General features: G+C 41.2%; 1 protein-coding gene across 3 annotated transcripts in view; it reads left to right on the forward strand.

Moving 5' to 3' along the window:
* The window catches only part of sema6d (semaphorin 6D), a 284,007-nt gene that overhangs the window by 106,280 nt on the left and 155,026 nt on the right, over window positions 1-22,701 (forward strand). For 2 of the 3 annotated variants that reach the window (XM_069910619.1, XM_069910621.1), the window contains 2 exons: window positions 12,813-12,953; window positions 13,847-13,894. The gene's annotated coding sequence lies outside the window, so the exon portion shown is untranslated. The remainder of the gene's footprint in view (window positions 1-12,812; window positions 12,954-13,846; window positions 13,895-22,701) is intronic. The other variant, XM_069910620.1, reaches the window with a different exon arrangement.

The raw sequence follows: 22,701 nt of genomic DNA on the forward strand, positions 1-22,701 counted from the left end.
TAGAAAAATCACCTTCCCTTAGCTCTTTAACACACCAGAACAATTAGTTCTTAAAAAAAAAATTAAATTTGAAATGTTGGCAATTTAATTAAATTCCCAGTTCAGATCCCTTTACAAACTAGCCTTCTATTGTGAAGTTTTGGCCAAGATTTAGCAGGAAGTCACCTCACTAACTCTGATTGTAGAATGAAACAGGAAAATAACAAAGATGACGGAAACATAGTGCCTGAGGAAATTAACAAGGGGCAAAATGCTGGGAAGAAGCAAATACTAAAATACTGCAGTAATTTTTTTTTTAAATACCCCCAGTCTCTGTCTTGGGAGACACATGGGTTATTCAGGGACAAGTACTCTCAAAATTGGATTCAGACAAGTATAATGGTAGGAAGACAAATTACACTTAAAGGTTGGAAGAATTTTGGGGGACCATCATTTCAGGAGTGGGCCTTACAAACAGTTTGGACATCTATACACAAAAATGGGACAAATATCTCGGTTTCCTGAGGGGGGGGGGGGGAAATAGTGGTGGATTTTGTTGTGAAGAATATTAATGAACAGCAGGTTTTTTCTGTTATTAGAGGTCTAAATATATACATATGGTTATATGATTTTTTTTGCTGCCATGTTTGTTTCTATTTTATGGATAAGTATGTGTGGAAACTTATGGATTTGTAAAATGTTAACTATGACTGAAGGGTTTGGGGAAACTTTTTTAAAGAACTCAATAAAATTTTAAATCATAAAAAATTGATGAAATAAGTAAAGGGTAGAAAAATAAAGCATAACTGTGAAATAAAAGTAATTAAAAAATAATAAATGAACTTCTTTTGCTTGTATTCCTGTAATGAAATCTATTTGTATTAGAGAAAGCAAATTGTCAAGGTATTCACAGCTGTTGAAATAAATGCCATATGAAAGTTAATTATGATTCTGTACATAACTTCTTCTGAAGTTTTTTTATTATTATCCGTATGCAAATCTGATTTTTTTTTCTCCAACTTAATATGTCATAACTACCTCCCTCTTTCCAAAAGATTCTGATTAATTCACAGTTACATTAAAAATGTACTTCTAATTTTGGGAAATGTGCGAAACTGTGACCTGCAAATCATCCTTAAAATCTTGAAAAGTGTGATTCAGAATGTTTAAAATAGTTTGCTTTGCAGCATTTTAAAATGTAGATAAAATTATCCTCAGTCTCTGTGTTTCTGGGGTTTTTTTTTGCATTTCTCTCCTCCGGTGCAATGGCTCATTTTTATGGCCAACCTATAACTTTCCAGATGTTCGAGAATGCATGAAGCATACATATTTTGAAAGGTCTTTGTGCTTTTTTAAAAAAATTCTCAAATTGTTTAAATTCTACAAAATGAATCGTTGTCTTCTTTCTTTGGCTTGGCTTCGCGGACGAAGATTTATGGAGGGGGTAAATGTCCACATCAGCTGCAGGCTCGTTTGTGGCTGACAAGTCCGATGCGGGACAGGCAGACACGGTTGCAGGGGAAAATTGGTTGGTTGGGGTTGGGTGTTGGGTTTTTCCTCCTTTGCCTTTTGTCAGTGAGGTGGGCTCTGCGGTCTTCTTCAAAGGAAGTTGCTGCCCGCCAAACTGTGAGGCGCCAAGATGCACGGTTTGAGGCGATATCAGCCCACTGGCGGTGGTCAATGTGGCAGGCACCAAGAGATTTCTTTAGGCAGTCCTTGTACCTTTTCTTTGGTGCACCTCTGTCACGGTGGCCAGTGGAGAGCTCGCCATATAACACGATCTTGGGAAGGCGATGGTCCTCCATTCTGGAGACGTGACCCACCCAGCGCATCTGGATCTTCAGCAGTGTGGACTCGATGCTGTCAACCTCTGCCATCTCGAGTACTTCGACGTTAGGGATGAAAGCGCTCCAATAAATGTTGAGGATGGAGCGGAGACAACGCTGGTGGAAGCGTTCTAGGAGCAATAGGTGATGCCGGTAGAGGACCCATGATTCGGAGCCGAACAGGAGTGTGGGTATGACAACGGCTCTGTATACGCTAATCTTTGTGAGGTTTTTCAGTTGGTTGTTTTTCCAGACTCTTTTGTGTGGTCTTCCAAAGGCACTATTTGCCTTGGCGAGTCTGTGTAAATTCTCAGCTAATCTCAAACATTGCGCTAGCGAATTGATGCAGATTGGAGAGAATCCGACGGTTTCAGATGTCCCATCCTTCAGGTGCAACAAAAACATTTTGAAATCATTGTGACTTTAATAACCTCACAGAACTTCATCAAAGCTTGATGCCAAGCCCCACAAGGAGAAATTCTGCAGATGACCTGAAGTTTAGTCAAGGAATGGCTTATGAAAACGTAGTTTGGAAAATTCCAGAGCACGTGGTCTAGATCGTGAATTAAAGTTGAAGATAATCATAACACCTGAAATGTGTAGCCCGGATATCATTCAGGTGTGGGAAATGCCAGAGAAAGGAGGGAGGACCTTCCGGACAGATATAAAAACTTTAAAATTGTAATGTTCTTAACTGGAAGCGAAAGAAGTTGTCAATTATGGGTGCTGGGAGATTAGAACTTTTTTTTTTTTAAATTTTTTATTTTTCACACCATAAATCACATTATCCATGATATACACTATTTCTTTTTCACACATATACAGTGACTTTTTCTCCCCCCCCCTTCCTCCCAAGCCACCCCCCCACCCCCCCCCCTCATCCATTTTAGGTATACAATCTAGGTTGCATTAAGCCAGTCAGACAATGTTGTCATTCAACAAAATTACACCAGAAATTCTACTGAGTCCATTCTTTTCTTTCCTTCTCCTTCCATCAACTTAGGTAATGTTTGTCCCCGGTTGGTTTTCGCTATTGTATTTAATGTAAGGCTCCTATACTTGTTCGAATATTTCAATATTATTTCTTAACCTATATGTTATTTTTTCTAATGGAATACATTTATTCATTTAAATTTAGTAGTTTCTTCCTTTTAATTTGGTTATGTATTCCATTAATATTTAAAGTCATATAGTTCAGCGTAGCCCTTTTATATTTTGTTTATCTTCTCTTTCCGTTTTTCCATCATTACCTTTCCTCCTTTTCCATTTCTGTTTTCTTATTTTCAACTCTTTATAAGACAACATTCCTACAACATCCAACATTTTCCTTATTCTCCTATTTCTATCTTATTTATCCACAATCTCCCCTTCACCTCCTGAGTTGTCCTTTATCCCTTGTCGGACAACCACATCTCCCCTCTCCATTTGGATTTGCGAATCCACTCGCAAGCGTCAATTGATTTTGCAGTGACCGCTATTTCCCCCACCCAGCACCCCCCGGAAAAGATTTCACTTTTCATATGTCACAAAGGTCACTCTTTTAATTCCCTCCTTATTCTCTCTATTCCATTACTTTCCCTTATTAATTCTTGTCTATACTATCTATATTTTCCTCTAAGTACAGATACATTCACGTATGCTCATTGTCTCTATTCACTCTTATACCTCTTTACCCGCATACATATCAATCGTGATCATTTTTACTCTCATTACCCGTCTTCATCCCTCAGTCTATTTTTGTCTTTACCCACATACATATCAATCGTGATCATTTTAACTCTCATTACCCGTCTTCCTCCCTCAGTCTATTTTTGTAATTGTTCTGCAAATTTTCGTGCTTCTTCTGGATCCGAGAATAGTCTGTTTTGTTGTCCTGGAATAAATATTTTCAATGCCGCTGGATGCTTTAGTATAAATTTATACCCTTTCTTCCATAAAATCGCCTTTGCTGTATTGAACTCTTTTCTCTTCTTTAGGAGTTCAAAACTTATATCTGGATAAATGAAGATTTTTTGCCCTTTATACTCCAGTGGTTTGTTGCCCTCTCTTACTTTTTCCATTGTCTTCTCCAGTACCATTTCTCTTGTAGTATATCTTAGGAATTTTACTACAATAGATCTTGGTTTTTGTTGTGGTTGTGGTTTAGAGGCCAATACTCTATGTGCCCTTTCTATTTCCATTTCTTGCTGTAGTTCTGGACATCCTAGGGTCTTAGGGATCCACTCTTTTATAAACTCCCTCATATTCTTGCCTTCTTCATCTTCCTTAAGGCCCACTATCTTTATGTTATTTCGTCTGTTATGGTTTTCCATTGTATCTATTTTTTGAGCTAGTAGTTCTTGTGTCTCTTTAGTTTTTTTATTAGATTTCTCCAATTTCTTTTTTAAGTCTTCTACCTCCATTTCTGCTGCTACTGCCCGCTCTTCCATCTTGTCCATTTTCTTTCCCATTTCTGTTAAGGTCATCTCCATTTTATTTATTTTCTCTTCTGTGTTGTTTATTCTTTTTCTTAAATCCTTAAATTCCTGTGTTTGCCATTCTTTAAATGACTCCATGTATCCTTTAATAAGAGCAAGTATATCCTTTACCTTGCCTATCTTTTCTTCTTCTATTTCACCGTACTCTTCCTCTTCTTCTTCCTCTGGGTTGACCATCTGTTGTTTCTTTGGTGCCCTTTCCTCCTCTTCTTTCTTGTTTCTATTGTCTTCTGTGGTCTCTTCTTGCTGCAGGTGTTCTGCAGCTGTCGTTGCCGGCTGTGGAGATCGACTCCCCAGCTGGTCCCCCCTCCTGTCGGTGTGTTTTTTTTCATTCGCATCGCGCATGCGCGAAGTATCGCGCATGCGCGGTTGCGCACTTTTACTCGGCTCTGCGAGCCATTTTTGTAGTCCATTATTTACTGACCTGAGGGAGCGGGTTTCTCTCTCCGCAGCGGGCCTCTTCGGACAGGTAAGGCCTTCACCTTTTTCCTCCTTTGTCTTCTCTTCCTCTCTTCTTACCGTTGCTTTCGATTTTTCTTTTTTTGTCGCCATCTTCTTTCCACCTTTATACTCACTTTTCTGTAACTTTTATTTCTGTGCCTTTGTGTTTTCCTTTGTTTTTCCCGATTTTTCTGGAGAGGGCTGGAGTTCACCGTCCGGCCACTACTCCATCACGTGACTCCTCCGGGAGATTAGAACTTGATGCAAATTAGGACATGGGCAGCAGTATTTTGAATAACCACGGTGTGTTGGAAATGAGAAGTCTAGCGATTTCAGCGGAAGACGAGCATTATCAATGGTGAAAATAAGCACACTTTGTGGTGACGTAGATATAATCTTAGAGTCCTAAAGAGTTTCAGACAGTTCAGTTTTGGACAAATGCCAAGAAAAGAGAGGCTCTAAAAACTAGGGCAAGGGGGAAAAAAAGTCAAGCTTTGACCATCTCAGAATTGAGTTGGAGGGAATTTCAGCTCATCCAAACAACTGGCAAACAAATCTCTTTGGGGAAATATCTAATGGTGCTCTTTGAAAAGGAGTAGTGTGGTTCTCTCGTTGTTCTGACATTAATCCACAACCGATGCAAATAAAGATACGCAAAAAAATTGACAATTATTTTCACTGCTTTGTGTACATTAATTGCAACGGTGCCAATGTATAAATATATAGCTAGCTAACTAGATAGCTGAAAGCACTGATGACATGAAGAGGTCTGAAACACATTTTCTTCTTTCTTTACTGTGAAATTCTTGGGGTGCACTATGTCAAGTTATGAGTATAAATGAGAAAGAATATTCACACTTTAATCCAAGTGGTACTGGATTTTTGCTACAATCTTCACACGTCTCCAGATAAAATAAGTCTGATTTCTTTGAGCCTACCTTAAAAGTAATAAAAATGAGGCAGATGGTAAATAAGATTTCTCTCTACAAGAGCATCATAATGAAGCTTCAAACCCTACCATTGTGAGAAGAATACAAGATACTTGATTGCTTAATCCATTTGAGGTGTCTGCTTACATTTGTAATAATAGGTCTGGGTTTTCCATTGATTATGATTATATATGTGGGATGCCTTAAGGGTGTAAATTTAGAGCAGGAAGATGTAACCACAACATCAGACCTTTCATTTTACTTTCTGCAGCAGTAATAACAGAAAGTTAACACTGAACTGTATCTATTCCAAACGGTTTCAGTAACAGCACAAGGAGAACAGATCCCGCAGCAGTAATCTGGAGGAACAGCTAACACCTTTTATCCTTTTGAAAATTTTTTTAAAATGAGATAATTCATAAATGCTGCAAGGTTGAATCGATGCACCAAGTTTGAAGCATTTTGCGTTTGATTGCTTTTCTCAAATCTGTTGCTTTGAAATATGAAGATTCATAATAAATTAAGAAAAAAAAAACACTTGAAAGCTTCAGGCTAAAGTTTGGTTTTCTGTGAACTTTTTAAGGTTTGAGATTTGTTGAAAATATTTTAAAAGTGTACGCTGTAAATTTTGGACTTTTATCTCGATATAACACCTTGTATTTCAGGATTAAATTGCTAACTTAGAATTCATTGTAATGTTAGATTTGGTAATATACTCTGAACTTTGAAGAGGCCAGCTTAGTGGGAATAATATCAACATTTGAAAGTTCATTGGATGAGATGAATAAACTATTAACAGCCTGAATTAACCAAAGTGGAAAAAGTATTATTTAGAAGCCATGAAATATTTCACTGGTCCCTTTGTTTGTGTTTATGTTTATCATTAGTGGTATTTTGATTGGAACTGTATAATTTTATTTATATGGGGCTACTGTCATTTTCTTGTTTGAAATAAGTATCTAATGTTCTGTTCCAAAATCATGTAGTTGAAAATAGTCTAGGTGCTTTAAAAATATAATCATTTTTGCATTTGAGAAGAGCTTTTACACATCCTTAGTGAGTCAAACACCTGAAAAGTAATGAATTACAGTAAAACCCCATTATCCAGCACCTCTGGCAATTGGTAGATGCTGGATAAGTGCATTTTCCGGTTGCTTGAGACTTGCCTTTTAAATGCCTAACTAAAAACCTGGATTAAGAATAAACAGTTTAAAAGACAAAAGACAAAATCTCAAGACTGAACTTGCACTGAACAAACTTCACTTGCAGGAATATAGAAACTTTAAATCATTTTATTTTATTTTCAGTCTCATTCCTTGAAAACATTTAACCTTCACTGCAGGTTCCTCCCCCTCTACAGAGCCACCTGTTTAGAGTTAAAGCCTCTGACCAGGGCAACTCTTACTAAGCAGGGGTAAGGAGACACTTTAAGAGAGTCGCCCCAATGGCAAGCAGCATCATTCTGAGCGACACCATTGCTGTTTCACACAACTTTATTCAAACAGTTGCTACAAGCAAAGCCCGACCAAGGCCCTCCCTGGCTGAATATTTCCTCCCATCTTCACCAAAAGTTTATGTGCTACTTCAGAGAAAGTTTACTTTTACAATTTGAAACTTATTTATTTTACCTATTATTTTATTCTTATTTATTTAAATTTTTTTTTCTCTCTAGTTGCTTGAATTCCAGATACCCGGAATTTTAATGAACTTCTGAAGAATTGTGTGTGGATGTTACCTTCAAGTTTCATAAAGCACAAAATAGATTGAGATATTTTACAAATTGTTGCATATTAAGGATTCTTGCAAAAACCTCTAAGCTTTAAACCTATTTTCTTCCATTTAAAAACTTGTTGGCTTGAATCCAGTTGGTAAACACAGCTTTTTCACTAATTAAAATAGGGGTAGGCATGGAATTGCAATATTAAATGGCTGCACACATACCCTCCTTCCAGAGAAGAAGCAGGAATCTGAACTGGGATCTGAGTTTTAGATTAATGCTCATTTGCCAACATCAGATTCTGTTATTTCAATAAACTATCAACTTGTGTGCAGTTGAAAATGCTAAGCTCGGGAAGGAAGTTTGACAAGCCCGAGATCGTGGCCAGAAAGAACATGTGGCCAAGAAGAAAAAGAAAAGGTTTTGGACAGTTTCCAATAGCTGCATTTAAAATCAAAGTACTTTGTTTGCCATCTAAATGAAAGGGATATAGAGCTTTGTGAATTTTGGTCTTCGAGTCAGATTTACGATCTTGCAGCCTCAAAATCATTATTAATGCAAGGAGTCATATTACAAGACTTTTCTATACAACATTTTGGGCATTTCAATACTTGTTGCTGCTTGAAAATTGAATTTGTGTTCAGTTGGACTTGCTGTTTTCAATTCTCGTTCAAGGTACAGGTGAAGTGCTGGCAGTATGTTTTTGAGATAGGTTTTTTTTCCAGTTACATTTTTCGCTGTGATGTTGGTTTATTGTCTTCTGATCTCCAGGGGAACATTGGATTTTGGACCAACCATAAATAGAGCTGTGTGTGGCCACTTTTGGTTTGATATTACAGAACTTGATTCTGCCCTGGCTAATGTCTGTTGGTAATCCTTTTCCCCAAAAGTTTTCACTGGGATGTGACAATGACATGCAGGACAAGGTTCCAATTGCCTTCATTCCTGGAAAAGGCACACATCTAAATTGTTACATGGAGACACAAGATAGCAAGTGCTGGATTATGGAGCAAACGACAAACAGGAGGCGGAATTTATCATGTCAAGCAGAATCTATGAGAGGAAAGGGATTGTGAGCATTGCAGTTTTAACATTACAGTATCAACTTCCCTTCCCATTCCCTCATGGGCCTGAATATCCTTGGCTTTCTCCATTGGCTGGGTCAGGCTCAATGCAAACTGGAAACTGGTCTACAACCCAACAGTACAAAGATTGATTATTTCATTTTTAAATAACCCTTACCTTCTCCTCATCTACCTCCAGTCCATCCATGTTTGTTCCCAGTCCATTCCCTCCTCCAACCCCACATTTTTATCCCACTCCCGTGCTTGTTCCATCACTGACTACCCATCCATTTCTCCTTGACCATTGATGTGATCTGCACTTCCCAGGATCACTTTCCTTATTTACCAGATAGCAGCCTTTGTGTTCCCACTTACACATTCTAGTACATTAAATGCCTCTCCCCACCCAGTCCTTCTGCCATTCTTTCCATGTATTTTTCCACCTATCATCCACCTGTCGTGATTTCCTCCCCCACCCCTCCTGGCCTCGGCTGTGCAGCATCTTTCCCCATCACCCGTTGAGCCCCTTTCGCCTCTCTTCCCTTCTCCTTAATTCTTTGGACTCCATTTTAAATAGATACTCCGGACTGGGTCCATGGGTAAACTACAGTCCAAACACAGGTACGAATTATCTAGTGTTGGGTATAAAACTGGAAAACAGGGGCACGGAGTCTATGCACTTGTTGGTAGTCACTGAAAACTGGGACACGGAGTCTAAAGGTTTAAATTCCCTCAGTCCCGAGGCAGGATCCGACAATTACTCCCCCCTTCATCACCCTCACCCAGATCCTACTTAACCCAGTGGTTTGTTTTTAATACAAATTGTTCATTTTGCTTTATTTATTCTCAGAGATGGATATGCTTGATTTAATTTGAACAGTAAAGGCATTTTGGACTCTGAATAATAGCACTCACTCCAGGAGAACGGCATTTTTATTTTACACCTGATTGTTGCTACCCCTAGCAAGCCAGTACACACCCCTTGTTCACAGCTTCATTTGCTGCACTGTTGACCACAAAGATTAAAGAACGCTGGCACTGTAGGGAGAGTTTCCATCTCCTCAGCAATGGACTACAAGCAATTACAAAAAAGTAATGTCCTACGTAGTATAGATCTTTAACTGGTGTTTACTTTTTTAAACTGAAAACTTCAAGCTAAAGTGACTAAACTGGTGGCACGTTTCAAGTATTTTCAGTGATATATATGTGGAGTTTAAAACAATCAGCTGACAGGAGTTACTCCACCAACTGCATTCTGACTGCTGACAGAGAAACCATTATCATGTGGGCATTCTCTGACCTAATATTTTCGTGGCCCACTTCCATTTAAAATTAAACATTGAAAACTGAGTTTCCCTGTATGAGGTGCTATTAAAACGCAGCTTCTCTCTGCACTGCAGTTGATCTTCACCAAGTATGAACACCCTTTTCCATCTTTAGGTAATAGCTTTACACATCCTGCCCCGAGAGCAAGTGGGAGTTAAGTCAGAAACCTTCTGTAAAGTTGTGTTGCTACTTGGAAAAGATCCAACAGCACAGGAAGAGATCCGAGCAGAACGCAATGCAAATTTAACTCTCCTTGCCCCACTCCTGCACTGACATGTCTGTCCATGGCCTCATACCTTGCCAAACCAAGGCCACCTGCAAATTGGAGGAGCAACACCTAATATTCCCTCTGCACTCTCCATCCGGATGTCATTAACATTTGACTTCTCCGATTTCGGTTAGGACACTCCAAGGTCTCCCTCTCCTCCCCTTCCCTCTGTCTCCTTTACTCCAGCACCACCTCCTTCCCCCTCTGCTCAGAGAGCTATCCCCTCACCTGATACTCTTTTTTTTTTCCCTCTTGACCACCTTTAACCTCTTGTCGGTGGGTCTGTGCTCCTCCCCTGTTGTTCTTCCCACCATTTTATGCAGGCGCCTGCCTGCATTGTGCTCATACCTTGATGAAGGGCTCAGGTCTGTTGGCTATAGATCTTTATCTTTTCTACAAAAAGAATGCCGCGTGACTCGCTGAGTTTCTCCAGCAATTTTTGTGTAAAGGCCAACCTAACAACCCACCTGCCCACGTGGTTTGTATATCGCTATTCATTACAGGTCTAAATGCCTTTTGCTTCTACCACCTCCCAGGCAGTGCGTTCCAGGCACTTACCATTCTGTGCAAAAAAAAAACTAATGTGCCCCACGCATCTCCTTTGAACTTTCCCCCTCTTAGATCTATGCCCTCCACTATTTGACACCAACTTGGAGAAAAAATACCTTATTTACACAGCTCATAATCTTGTACATTTCCATCAGATCGCCCCTCAGGCTCCAGAGGAAACAATCTGTGTTTTGTCCATCTACCCTAGCAGCCAATGCTCTCTAATCCTGGGATCTTGGTGTATCTCTTCCACACCCTTCCCAAAGCCTCCACATCCTTCCTGATATGTACCACCCAGAGCAGTATACAATACTCCAGTTGTGGCCAAACCACATTTTTATACAACTGCAATGTGACTTGCTGACCATTGTACTCCGTGACCTGACTGACGTGGTGGTCGTCGCCGCCTTTACCACCTGATTCACTGTGTTGCCACTTTTATGGAGCTACGTGAGCCGAGGATTTTTATTTTCTCCAGATTCCTGATTTTTTTTGAATTGCAAAGATGCCTTTTTTATTACTTGTTTTTTAATATTAAATCCTACTGAAATATGTAAGGAAAGAGCCAACAATAATGGAAAGCAAATTAAAAGGCAAAAGAGAAAAAATGCACTAGAAAAGCTCACAAGAAAAATGATTGCAATGTCAGGCTTTGGAAAATATGTAATGGCTCAAGCAGCAGTTCATATGGAAAGGCAAAAGGAACGGAATCCGCATGGGAAATGAAGAAGCTTCTATGCAAAAAAAAAAGGGGAAGTAGAAGCAATTCTTGCAGCTTTTCTGCTGGTTTGTGTTTTGTTTGCTGAGATGTTAAGGAGTAGCGTAACCTCTCAATTGTTTGAGCAAAATATCTTCTTTCTAGGAGATGTAACTTTCTCTTCAAAACATGTTCACTGTTTTGTTATTGGATTGTCAATGGGGTCACATCTTATTTCCTCCTTCCCTCCCCACCCCCTACTGCTCTACTCTCTACCCCTATAACTATGTGGCTCGGTACAACAATAACACCATCTACGAATTTCCAACTATACCACTGTAGTGGGTTGTAAAAAAGAAGGGGATAGATCAGCGTACATGGTGGAGATTGGAAGCGTAGCTGAATGGTACACCAACAACAACCTTGCTCTTAATGTCTCCTAAACTAGGAGCTGATTGTTGACTTCAGGAAAGGAAAACCAGAGGTATACAATCCAGTGATCATTAGGGGATCAGAGGTGGAGAGGGTGAGCAAATTTAACTTCTTGGGAGTCACTACCTCGGAAAATATTTCCTGGAACCAACACACCAATGGCATCGCGAAGAAAGCATGTCAGAGACTCTACTTCCTCAGGAGTTTACGGATGTTTGGTATGACACCAGTAACCCTGGCAAATTTCTACAGAGGTGTGGTGGAAAGTGCGCTGACCGGCTGCATCACGGTCTGGTATGGGAACACCAAGACCCCTGAGCATAAAGCCCTCCAAAAGGTAGTGGACGCAGCCCAGGACATCATAGGCAAAACCCTCCCCATTACTGAGTATATCTCCAGGGAACACTGCCGTCGGAGAGCAGCAGCAATCATCAAAGAACCTCACCACCCAGCACATGATCTGTTCTTGCTGCTAACATCAGGAAAGAGGTACAAGTTCAGGAACAGCTGCTACCCCTCCACCATCAGACTCCTCAACACCAAACTCAATCCGATACTTATTTAAGGACTCTTACTTGTGCACTTTATTGATTTTCTTTTTGTTCTCTCCATATTGCACAATTAGTTTATTTACTTTTGTTATCTGTTTACAGTTCTTTTTTTACATGTTTATGCAGTGTACAGTTTTTTTTTTGCACTACCAATTAGTGGTAATTCTGCCATCCCCACAGGTAAAAGAATCTTATATAGGTGCTCTGAAAATTGAAATCTATTTTCAAGAAGCTAATAGATGGAAGCATCACCTCAAGGTGGCAAGCAAGTGCCCTGTATGTCGAGCATCTGTGGTACCTGCCATGGGTTGGTGACCGCTGTATCCATCTCGGCCATGTAGTTTTGAATTATTTTCTGTCTTGTGCATCAAGTGTAACTGTTGTGTCAACACACCTATTATTTCTTTTGTCAAGATTAATGTACGGTTTGGTGCCTCACCAGATGGCGCCTGGGTATTGATGAGGTCCTGGGTGTGAGGATCTCTGGTTGAGCACTTCTCTGATGTTAGCTGTCCTTTACATTGTGGAAAACACTCTGATATCTCATCCTTTGCAGTCTGTTATGATGGAAAGCGATCTGATGGACTCTGAGGGAATCAGTGGGACCCACTGAATGACTCTGCTTCAATGCTACTTGAAGAAGGATATAATGCTTTTGGAGGCGGTTCACCAGGTTGATTCATCCAGAGATGAGGGGGTTAGTTATAACAGTTGTTCTCAATATTTTTTTCCCTACTCACATATCACCTTAGTAATCCCTTACTAACGACAGAATGCCTATGTCATTTGGGGCTCTGTGGTTAATAAGAGATTACTATGAGGAGAGATTGAGTCATCTGGAACTGGGAATTTAGAAGAATGAGAGGGGTCTTATAGAAACATATGAAGTTCTGAAAGGCATAGATAAGATGGAGGTAGATGTGTTGTTCCCATTGGTAGGGGAGACTAGAACAACGGGACATGATTCAGGGTAGTAGATTTAGGAAATGAGGAGGAACTTTTCCCAGAGGGTGGTGAAGCTATGGAATTCACTGCCCATTGAAGCAGCGGAGGTTGCGTCAGTAAATATATTTCAGAAATGGTTGAATAGCAGGGGAATGAAGGGAGATGGGGAAAAGGCAGGTAGATGAAAATGAGCCATTCATCAGATCATTGAATGGCCGACTCCTGCTGCTATTTCTTATGTTCATAATGATCTGCTGCACACAGCCTCTCGGGTATGTCCTCCACGTGACATGAGCCTATCTCTTCTGTAACTAAAATTTCTAAGTAATAATTTATAATATCAACTTTCCTCCATTGCCCTGGGTGCAGTTTTCCTTCATGAGCACTTTTTTGATTGTGGTCTCAATTTTGGTTAAAGGACTTGCATTCATTTAGCACCTTTGATAATCTCCAGATATGCCACTATATTCCCAGCAAATCTAATTATTTTATGCACAGCAAACTCCAACAGGCAATAGTGAAATAATGGTCAAATGATCCCCTGAAAACGGAGAATTTGTTCATTATCATGTGCTGTTTTTCTGACCCCTCCGGTGGGAATTATTTTGCCTCATTTTTTTCATAATTTCTTCTTTTCATTTGCAGGTGAGATGGTTTCGGATAGTTTTTTTTTGCGACAACGCAAGCAACCAGGTAAGGTGGAGATGCCTGGAAAGGTGGCAAGAGAAACTGCATTGAACAAGCAGGAGAACCTTGAGTTCTTGCATTTGGAGAGTAAAGAACAGTATCACATAGAAACAGGCCCTTTGGCCCACAATGTCTGTGCTGGCCATGATACCAATTTAAAATAATCTACTCTGCCTGCATGTAATCCCTATCCATTCCTGTTGGTGTGTCTGTCTAAAAACCTTGTGTGTTCCTTTGCAGTGCATTCCATGCACCTGCACTCTAGTCAAAACTAGACAAAGCACAAATCAGTTCCATTTGAGCTAATGGCCTTTCAGTTCAAGGTCAGAGATAGGTTCCACCAGGTAACCCATTGCAAAGAATAACCTGGGAGCTCAACTCATCTTTGCATGAGGTTGGTCAATACCCACCTTGGCAATGTACTGATCCAGAGTATAAGAAGGTTGTAGCAGCATTTAAGGTGACCCATCTGGTGCAGTAGGCTTGGGACTGACTTGTTTGAGTTGTGAGAATCAGAGAAAATATAAATTGAGCTATTTTACCTCTTAGAATAACATTTAGTATTAAAAATGCAGTAATAATCATTCATTCATCACCGTGGGCAATAATCTCAGATCTATTAAATGTTTTATTAACCTATTCTTGCATAGATACCTTTTAAGGTTCTATGGAAATATCCTGTAATGTCCCCCTAAAACACAGTACTGAAAGCTGGGGAACTCCAGTTTCAAAAATACCTGTCAATCATCTCCTCCAGCTTCTGGGCACTGAGCCAATTTTTGATCCAATTAGCCATTCTCATGGGCTTTATATTTTTGAATACACTAACTTTGAGAGTCCTTGTCGACAGCCATGCTGAAGTCCATGTAGACTGCATTGGTCTCATTTACATTTCTTGTTACCTCGTCAAAAAAATTCAATCAAATTAGTCAATCGGCGTCATAAAAACTACTTTATGTTGAATGTCCTTGATTAATCTGTGCCTTGCTAAATTAAGTTTTATTTCTCTATCTAAGAATTGATTCCATTAATTTCCCTGCCACTAAACTAACCACCCTTAATTACTTTGTTTAACCTTTCCTCCCTTTGTAATCGAAACAACAATCTAATCCCCCAGCAGGTCTCTAAAAGCATGGATGCCTGACCATTATTGCCTGACCTGCTCGGCTTTTAACATGTTTCATCCAAACCTGATGATTTGTCCTCCATGAAAGATGCTAACCTCCTAAATAATTCCCTTTTTGTAATAATTTGTACATATTCTCCAACCAGATGAACCCAACTCTATTGTCTGCCAGTATTTTATTGTTATTTCAACTTGGTTGCCTAACTTCACACCAATATTTGCTGTATTCTTTGAGGCTTTCCACAGTTCTCGGTCAGTATCAGACAGAAGCTTCCCTTTTCCTGTTAATCTGACTTTCTATGGACCTTGTTATCAGATGAGCCCCAAATTTGGCAGCTTTGCTCTTTTTTGATGAGCAAGTATTTACTGTGATCATCTTTGAATATATGCCTTTAGTCTGCAACTGATCTACCATCAAAGAGCCTATTCCAGTGCACCATTTTAAATCACTTCCCAGCCTAAACCAATTTACTCCTATTTATCTTTGCCATTTGCTAAATCGAATTGAGCTGTGGTCACTGTCGCAGAAGACTTGATGTTCCTTTCCCTTGAACAACGTCACTCCCCCAGTCTAAATCAAAAGGTTCTGACACAAAATGGCAACCATTCTCATCCTCCAGCTGATACTACTTGACCTGATGCATTATTCCAGCAGATTGCTTTTTACTTCTCTCTTGTTGGGCCTGCTACATATTGGGTTTTTTAAAAATTGCTTGATTGCAGTTTCGGGATTTTGTATCTTTTCATATTGTATCCATTGAATATTTAAGTAATTAAAATTTCATTACAACTCTAGTCTTTCTGTGTACTTGTCTGAAATATGCAGCAAATTTTTAGTTTCCCTCTGACTATTTGGAGCAGTCATTTTTTTTTGGCTTTGACCCTGCTGTGTGGGAAGGGAAAAATTTGGTGGGTTCAAAGAATAGCAAGTCTGGACACAGGCTGAATGCAGAAATAATCTTTAATGAAACACACGTGAGGGGATCACAACATGGATAACACACGCAAGTACTCTCAATCACATGACACAGTGCAGCCAGTCACATCGGACTTAACACTACCGATACCAACAGCTGCTCACACTCTCACAAGGACAGTACAACCCAATCACATCAGACTTAATACTACCAATACTAGCAACTTTATACAGACTTATCACAACCAAGGTCTACAATGCACTACCCACTGTTCCTTATTTAAATTGGGCATGGTTCAGATGCTGTCTAAAGCTACGACATTATGCTACAGCCCTGATCCCTCTGTAGTGTACAGCATACTCACAACTCCTCCAGCATTGTCCACAGCAGGGTTCGTCTCAGGGCCGAAGAGCAAGAGCTATTGCACATGATGGACTTTATAATTCAGTAAGCTGGAGGGTCCGGCCCAGGTAATCACTTGGTAATTCAAGGGGGCAGTGGTCAGGTGTGCACAGATGGGCGGACAGACCTCCAACCTTGATTGGCAGGTGATGCAACGTACAACTAGGTTCCAGAGAGAGGTCATGTGACCCTTCGCAATCCACGTTCCCACCTGGTTCCAGATGGAGAGGCCCCATGACCCTCCACAATCCACACTACAGGTCCCCTTTAGAACTCTGCTCAAATTTATGGGCCTCCCCTGTGAAGCAAAGTTTTGTACTACACTCCTACAAACTACATAACAAATATCTTATCATTTCAGTCCGTGGCCTCCTTTAAATGTGCTGTGGACCCCGGGGTGGGGGGCTGTGTGGCCCCTGGTTTAAAGGACATCTCCATGGCTTCATATTTGGTCATTGGTTCAACCTAAAATCCTACTTTTGATGATCCTTGTAAATATCATTTCTTCTCATGCCTGTGTTTCTGCATGACTCTGGTTTTGGCTCAATTCCTGTGTTAACTTTACAGCACAGGAGGTCCTATCAAGGCTTAGACACCAGAGATTAAGCTGGCATAAGAGTAGTAAAAACTAAGTGCAAGGAAGTATTTGTTTCCATATAACTCGACCAATGATATTTAAAGCAGGCAGGTGAGATAAAGTTCATTCTCAGAGGTCCCAGATGCGGGTGGTTAGCAACTGAGCATTGGGCAAAGTGAACACTCCTGCCAGGGCTGGTTGTACTGTGTGTCTGAACAAGCACACCAGGGCATAATTCAAGGGATTCACTCAGAGAAGCAATAGAACTCAGGCTGAGGCTGGTTTGATGGTGGGCCCTGTGGCCTTTGTTCTCACTGCTATTCCCTGAAGCTTCCCTTGTTATCTCCCCATCAACAATTCCCACCTGCTGTGGCCTCCAGCTCTCTTTTCTAACTTGTGTAAAGCACGAAGCAGATACGTCTTTCTTTATTTTGATTTATATGGGTACCAAGAGCTGCTTTATCTTGTTAAAATGAACGTAATCAGGCAATGCAAGGACATGTTGTCCCAATGATTATAAAATTCCTGCATCTTCCTCGGGTAAAACCAGAGTTGATCCCTGAGCTGAATGGAACATCAGTTGGAGCTAGTCACACTTAAATTCACTCACGACAAACCAAGCCATTGCCATGTGGCTCACACGATGCAAGGTTCCTGTTGCCACAACTTCCCTACCACTAACCCTGCCCTGTAGGATCCCTTCCATCTCCCCATCCCATCTGCTGCAACCTCCTGTATGTGCCACCCATCATTGCTTTGCTCTCTGCAAATCGAGAGAGTGGACTCCAAGATTCTGAGAGGTCTAGATACAGTAGAGAGCCAGCACCTTTTTGCCTGGTAGCAAACACCAAGGACATGTGTTCAAATTGAAGGGAGGATGGTATAGGTGAGATATCAGGGGTATTTTTTTATGTAGAGAGTTGTGGGTGCCTGGAATGCCTTGCCAGGGATGGTGGTGGAGGCTGAAACATTAGGGGCATTTAAGGGACTCCTAAATAGTCACGTGGATAAAAGAAAAATAGAGGATTATGAGGCAGGAAGGATTTTTTTTAATAGGAATATATTGATCGACACAACATTGAGGACCAAAGGGCCTGTACTGTGCTGCAGTGTTCTATGTTGGAGCAGGTGGGTAGGGAGGGTGGGATGGCTACCTCAAATGATGATAACAAACAAAAAGGTTGGAAGTTGGTGATCAAAGAGGAGCTGAAGGCACTTGGCAGGTCAGGCAGCATCCATGGAGAGGAATGAGCAGCCTACAATATGCAAGTTGTTAACCCATTGAAGGGAAGTGCCACATCTCAGCTCATGACGTTGTACTTCCCTTTAATGGGTCAATGCTGCATCCAATCATTTAATGATACACTGGGACTTCTTAGGTTAAACCCAACCGAGCAGAGACAGGTTTCACACTAGTCACAATATATCGTGGTTAATAAGAATGTGAACTTTGTACTATGTAAAGCAAAATGTACCCAAGTCCAAATACTGCAAAGGCTGAATGAGTTCATGTGGAGTTCAGAGGAGAGATACGAGATATTCTGGCTCTGGTACTTCATCTTCCTAGGATTGTTTTTTTTTCCGTTTGCATGTGGCACAGAATGGCCTGCGTGAATCAAAAGTATATACAAACAGATTTCCATCATTGAATCTGAACTAACACCAAATTTTCCTTTCCTGGGAACTTGAAAACGTTTGAAGCCAGCTACTGAAGAAAAATGCCGATTTGAATTATGTCCTGCTGTGTGACACGAGAATTTTGTCAGTATTGGCAGGGATGGTATTGAAGCCGAAGCGCCAAGCAGTAACGGGATTGCATGTTGTGGTAATAATCAGAAAGTTCAATAAACCAGAGCATTGTTTCTTGGTCTTTCATGTAAAATGTTTATTAGATGAGCAAGATAATGATCAAGGAGTGAGACACAAAAGTCTGCAGACACAGATTGCAGCAAAAGGAAGGGCTCAGCTCAAAATGTCAGTAGCATATCTTTACCTCCTGTGGAAGCTGCGAGGCTGGCTGTGTTCCTCCAGCATCACTTGTGTTCTTAAGACAATGATCGAGTTCTCCACGTCTCTCAGGTCTGAAACGTTCCCAACATTTTGAGCTGAGCCTTTCCTTTTGCTGCAATCTTTGTGTCTGCAGACTTTTGTGTCTCACTCCTTGATCGTTATCTTGCTCATCTAATAAACATTTTACATGAAAGACCAAGAGAAACAATGCTCTGATTTATTGAACTTTCTGATTATTACCACAACATGCAATCCCGTTACTGCTTGGCGCTTCGGCTTCAATGCCATCCCTGCCAATACTGACAAAATTCTCGTGTCGCACAGCAGCACATAATTCAAATTGGCATTTTTCTTCAGTAGCTGGCTTCAAACGTTTTCAAGTTCACAGGAAATGAAAATTTGGAGATAGAATGAGAGAAGAACTATCTGAACTAACATGACGATCCGACACCTTGAAACCATAATCATAAAATTACGAACTGAATTTTTATCCTTAAAGTTCCATTCATAATATATGTAATCAAAAATTGCTGCTAATATGGTTTCAAATCCTGGTGAGAGATTCTGTTCCTTAGTTGCTCGAATTTTAATAAAAAGCTTTCTATCCTCAGAAAATGGCTTTCATTCAAATTTGCAAGTGACCTAAAATAAGGGTGGTTGCAAGCAGCAGCAATTAAGAAATCTAAATATTTGTCATATTTTTTATATTGTCTACTGTCAAATATTTGCTTCAGAATATTTCCACCATTAATCCATCTGGGATTGGGAAGCTATTTATACAAAGCTCTCAAACGGACAAGCCACAGTTATGTCACCCTTCTACAGGAGCTCTAACAGGAGTGTCCTGGCTGGCTGCATGTGAAAGTAATACAGGAGTACAATAGCCAACACCACCAGGCTGAGGAACAGCTTCTTCCCATGGGCAGTGAGAATGCTGAACGACCAAAGGAGCCACTCACACTAACCCTCCAAGATGCTCATATTTACAAAACAATATGCATTTATTTATTGTATATATGAATATTTGTCTTGCATATGTATTGTTTGTTATGTCAAGTTGTATGTCCACATGTTTGTGCACCGAGGACCGGAGAATGCTGTTTTGTCGAGTTGTACTGATGCAATCAGTTGACTTTACTGCTTTCAATCTGCTTCAATCATGGGTAAGCGACCTGCAGATTAGGTAACAGGGGGGACTGCAGATGCTGGAATCTAGAGCAAAACACAAATGGCGCAGCAGGTCATGCAGCAGCTGTGGATATCATAGGAACATAGGAAGTAGGAACAGGAGTAGGCCAAAAATGGCCCATCGAGCCTGCCCCGCCATTCAATACGATCATGGCTGATCTAATTTATGACCTAACTCCACCTACCTGCCTTCTCCCCATATCCCCTAATTCCTCATGGTTGGAATTTCTGATTGTGACTGAGAGTGGAGAAGAAAGGTAACCTTACTAAGATACAGCATACCAGGAATATTCAAGATTTTTAAAAATTGTCATATCTTTTCTTTGGCTTGGCTTCGCGGACGAAGATTTATGGAGGGCTAATGTCCACGTCAGCTGCAGGCTCGTTTGTGACTGACAAGTCCGATGCGGGACAGGCAGACACGGTTGCAGCGGTTGCAAGGGAAAATTGGTGGGTTGGGGTTGGGTGTTGGGTTTTTACTCCTTTGTCTTTTGTCAGTGAGGTGGGCTCTGCGGTCTTCTTCAAAGGAGGCTGCTGCCCGCCGAATTGTGAGGCGCCAAGATGCACGGTTTGAGTCGATATCAGCCCACTGGCGGTGGTCAATATGGCAGGCACCAAGAGATTTCTTTGGGCAGTCCTTGTACCTCTTCTTTGGTGCACCTCTGTCTCGGTGGCCAGTGGAGAGCTCGCCATATAACACGATCTTGGGAAGGCGATGGTCCTCCATTCTGGAGACGTGACCCATCCAGCGCAGCTGGATCTTCAGCAGCGTGGATTCGATGCTGTCGGCCTCTGCCATCTTGAGTCCTTCGATGTTGGAGATGAAGTCGCTCCAATGAATGTTGAGGATGGAGCGGAGACAACGCTGGTGGAAGCGTTCTAGGAGCCGTAAGTGATGCCGGTAGAGGACCCATGATTCGGAGACGAACAGGAGTGTGGGTATGACAATGGCTCTGTATAGGCTTATCTTTGTGAGGTTTTTCAGTTGGTTGTTTTTCCAGACTCTTGTATAGTCTTCCAAAGGCGAGTCTGTGTCTATCTCGTTGTCGATCCTTGCATCCGATGAAATGGTGCAGCCGAGATAGGTAAACTGGTTGACCGTTTTGAGTTTTGTGTGCCCGATGGAGATGTGGGGGGGCTGGTAGTCATGGTGGGGAGCTGGCTGATGGAGGACCTCAGTTTTCTTCAGGCTGACTTCCAGGCCAAACATTTTGCCAGTTTCCGCAAAACAGGACGTCATATAATAAAACAGAAAATGTAACATTTCATGAAATTACCTTCTGCCTGTCATAATGCAAAGAATGCCATGAACATCACCTAATGCCCTTTATAGTGAAGCAAAAGAGAGTTCCCTCATAGACACTAAGTGACCATGGATTCACTTCCAGCACTTCACCTGGTCTCTGCAGCCACACTGACTACAGTCGACAGCCACCTGAGCTCCAGGTCCAAACCTCCGACATAATCAGGAAGCCTTCAACACCAGAGGCCCTTCGGGAGCCTCTTTTATGCTCTCAGCACCCTCTCAGATCCTAGTTCAGATACCTGGTTCCCATGAGCCAATCTCCTACTTCCTGTGTGGGTCCTCAGTGGCTGAAGGACCTAGCCACTGATCCCATCACTGGTCTCTGCTGCTGTGGTCACCTTAATGTCAGGTCACCGCCTATGCTTCTCCTTCTCAATGGGCAGTGGAGGGGGTGGGGGAGTGGAGGAGTGTTTCTGGTGCCCTGCACTGGTCTGCTGCTTTCGCCATAGACTGCAAAATTGGAAGACACCTCAGTTTTCCAAACTACGGGCAAAGCAGCTGACCAGCACAGGGCACCAGAAACACTCTCCGCTCCCCCCCCTCCACCTCCTGTTGAGGTGACCCTACATTACAGTGACCACAGCAGCAGAGACCAGCAAGGAAGATACTGGCTATCTTCCTTCTAAGCTTTCAGACCTGATGACCCAAAACATCATCCATTCCTTTACCTCCACAAATGCTGCATGGCCCCTTTAGCACCAATGACAGATATTTTTGCTTCAGACTCCAGCATCAGTAGTCTCTAGGGTCTCTAGATCCTTTGACAGTGTTTCCCAAAAGGCCATGCAAGTCTCTTTAACATCTTGACCAATACTCCTAACCAACATTGCTAAAATAGACCAACTTGCCATCATTACATATTCATTCTGTGCAAACTGACTGTATTTTTATACACACGACATGGTGGCAATTATGTACAGTAACTGGCTGTAAAAAAAACACCTTGGGCACACTGGAAATGTGAAAAGCAATATTCTGTTATTCACTTGTAAAAACTCAAATGATCTGACCACAGAAGGTTAGTTTTGAAAAAGTCTCATTTTGTTTAAAAAAAAAAGCATGCTCAATTTTTCTTGATACCAAGACCAAATTGTTCCAGCCTTGTCGGATCAGAGTGAGTGGAAGATCAAACATTGTGAAGAAGCACCAACTAATGCACAAACTTGGTGAAAGGCACAAGTACACACTCTGGGAGCAAGAGCCCAGAGTCTAGTTTATTTTTATATACCTTTTGGTTGTGAAACATTATAAGGCTTTTAATGTGAATCACAGTTATAAGGCAACTAA

This window comes from Narcine bancroftii, chromosome 14 (genome assembly GCF_036971445.1).
Source record: "Narcine bancroftii isolate sNarBan1 chromosome 14, sNarBan1.hap1, whole genome shotgun sequence".
NCBI lineage: Eukaryota > Metazoa > Chordata > Chondrichthyes > Torpediniformes > Narcinidae > Narcine > Narcine bancroftii.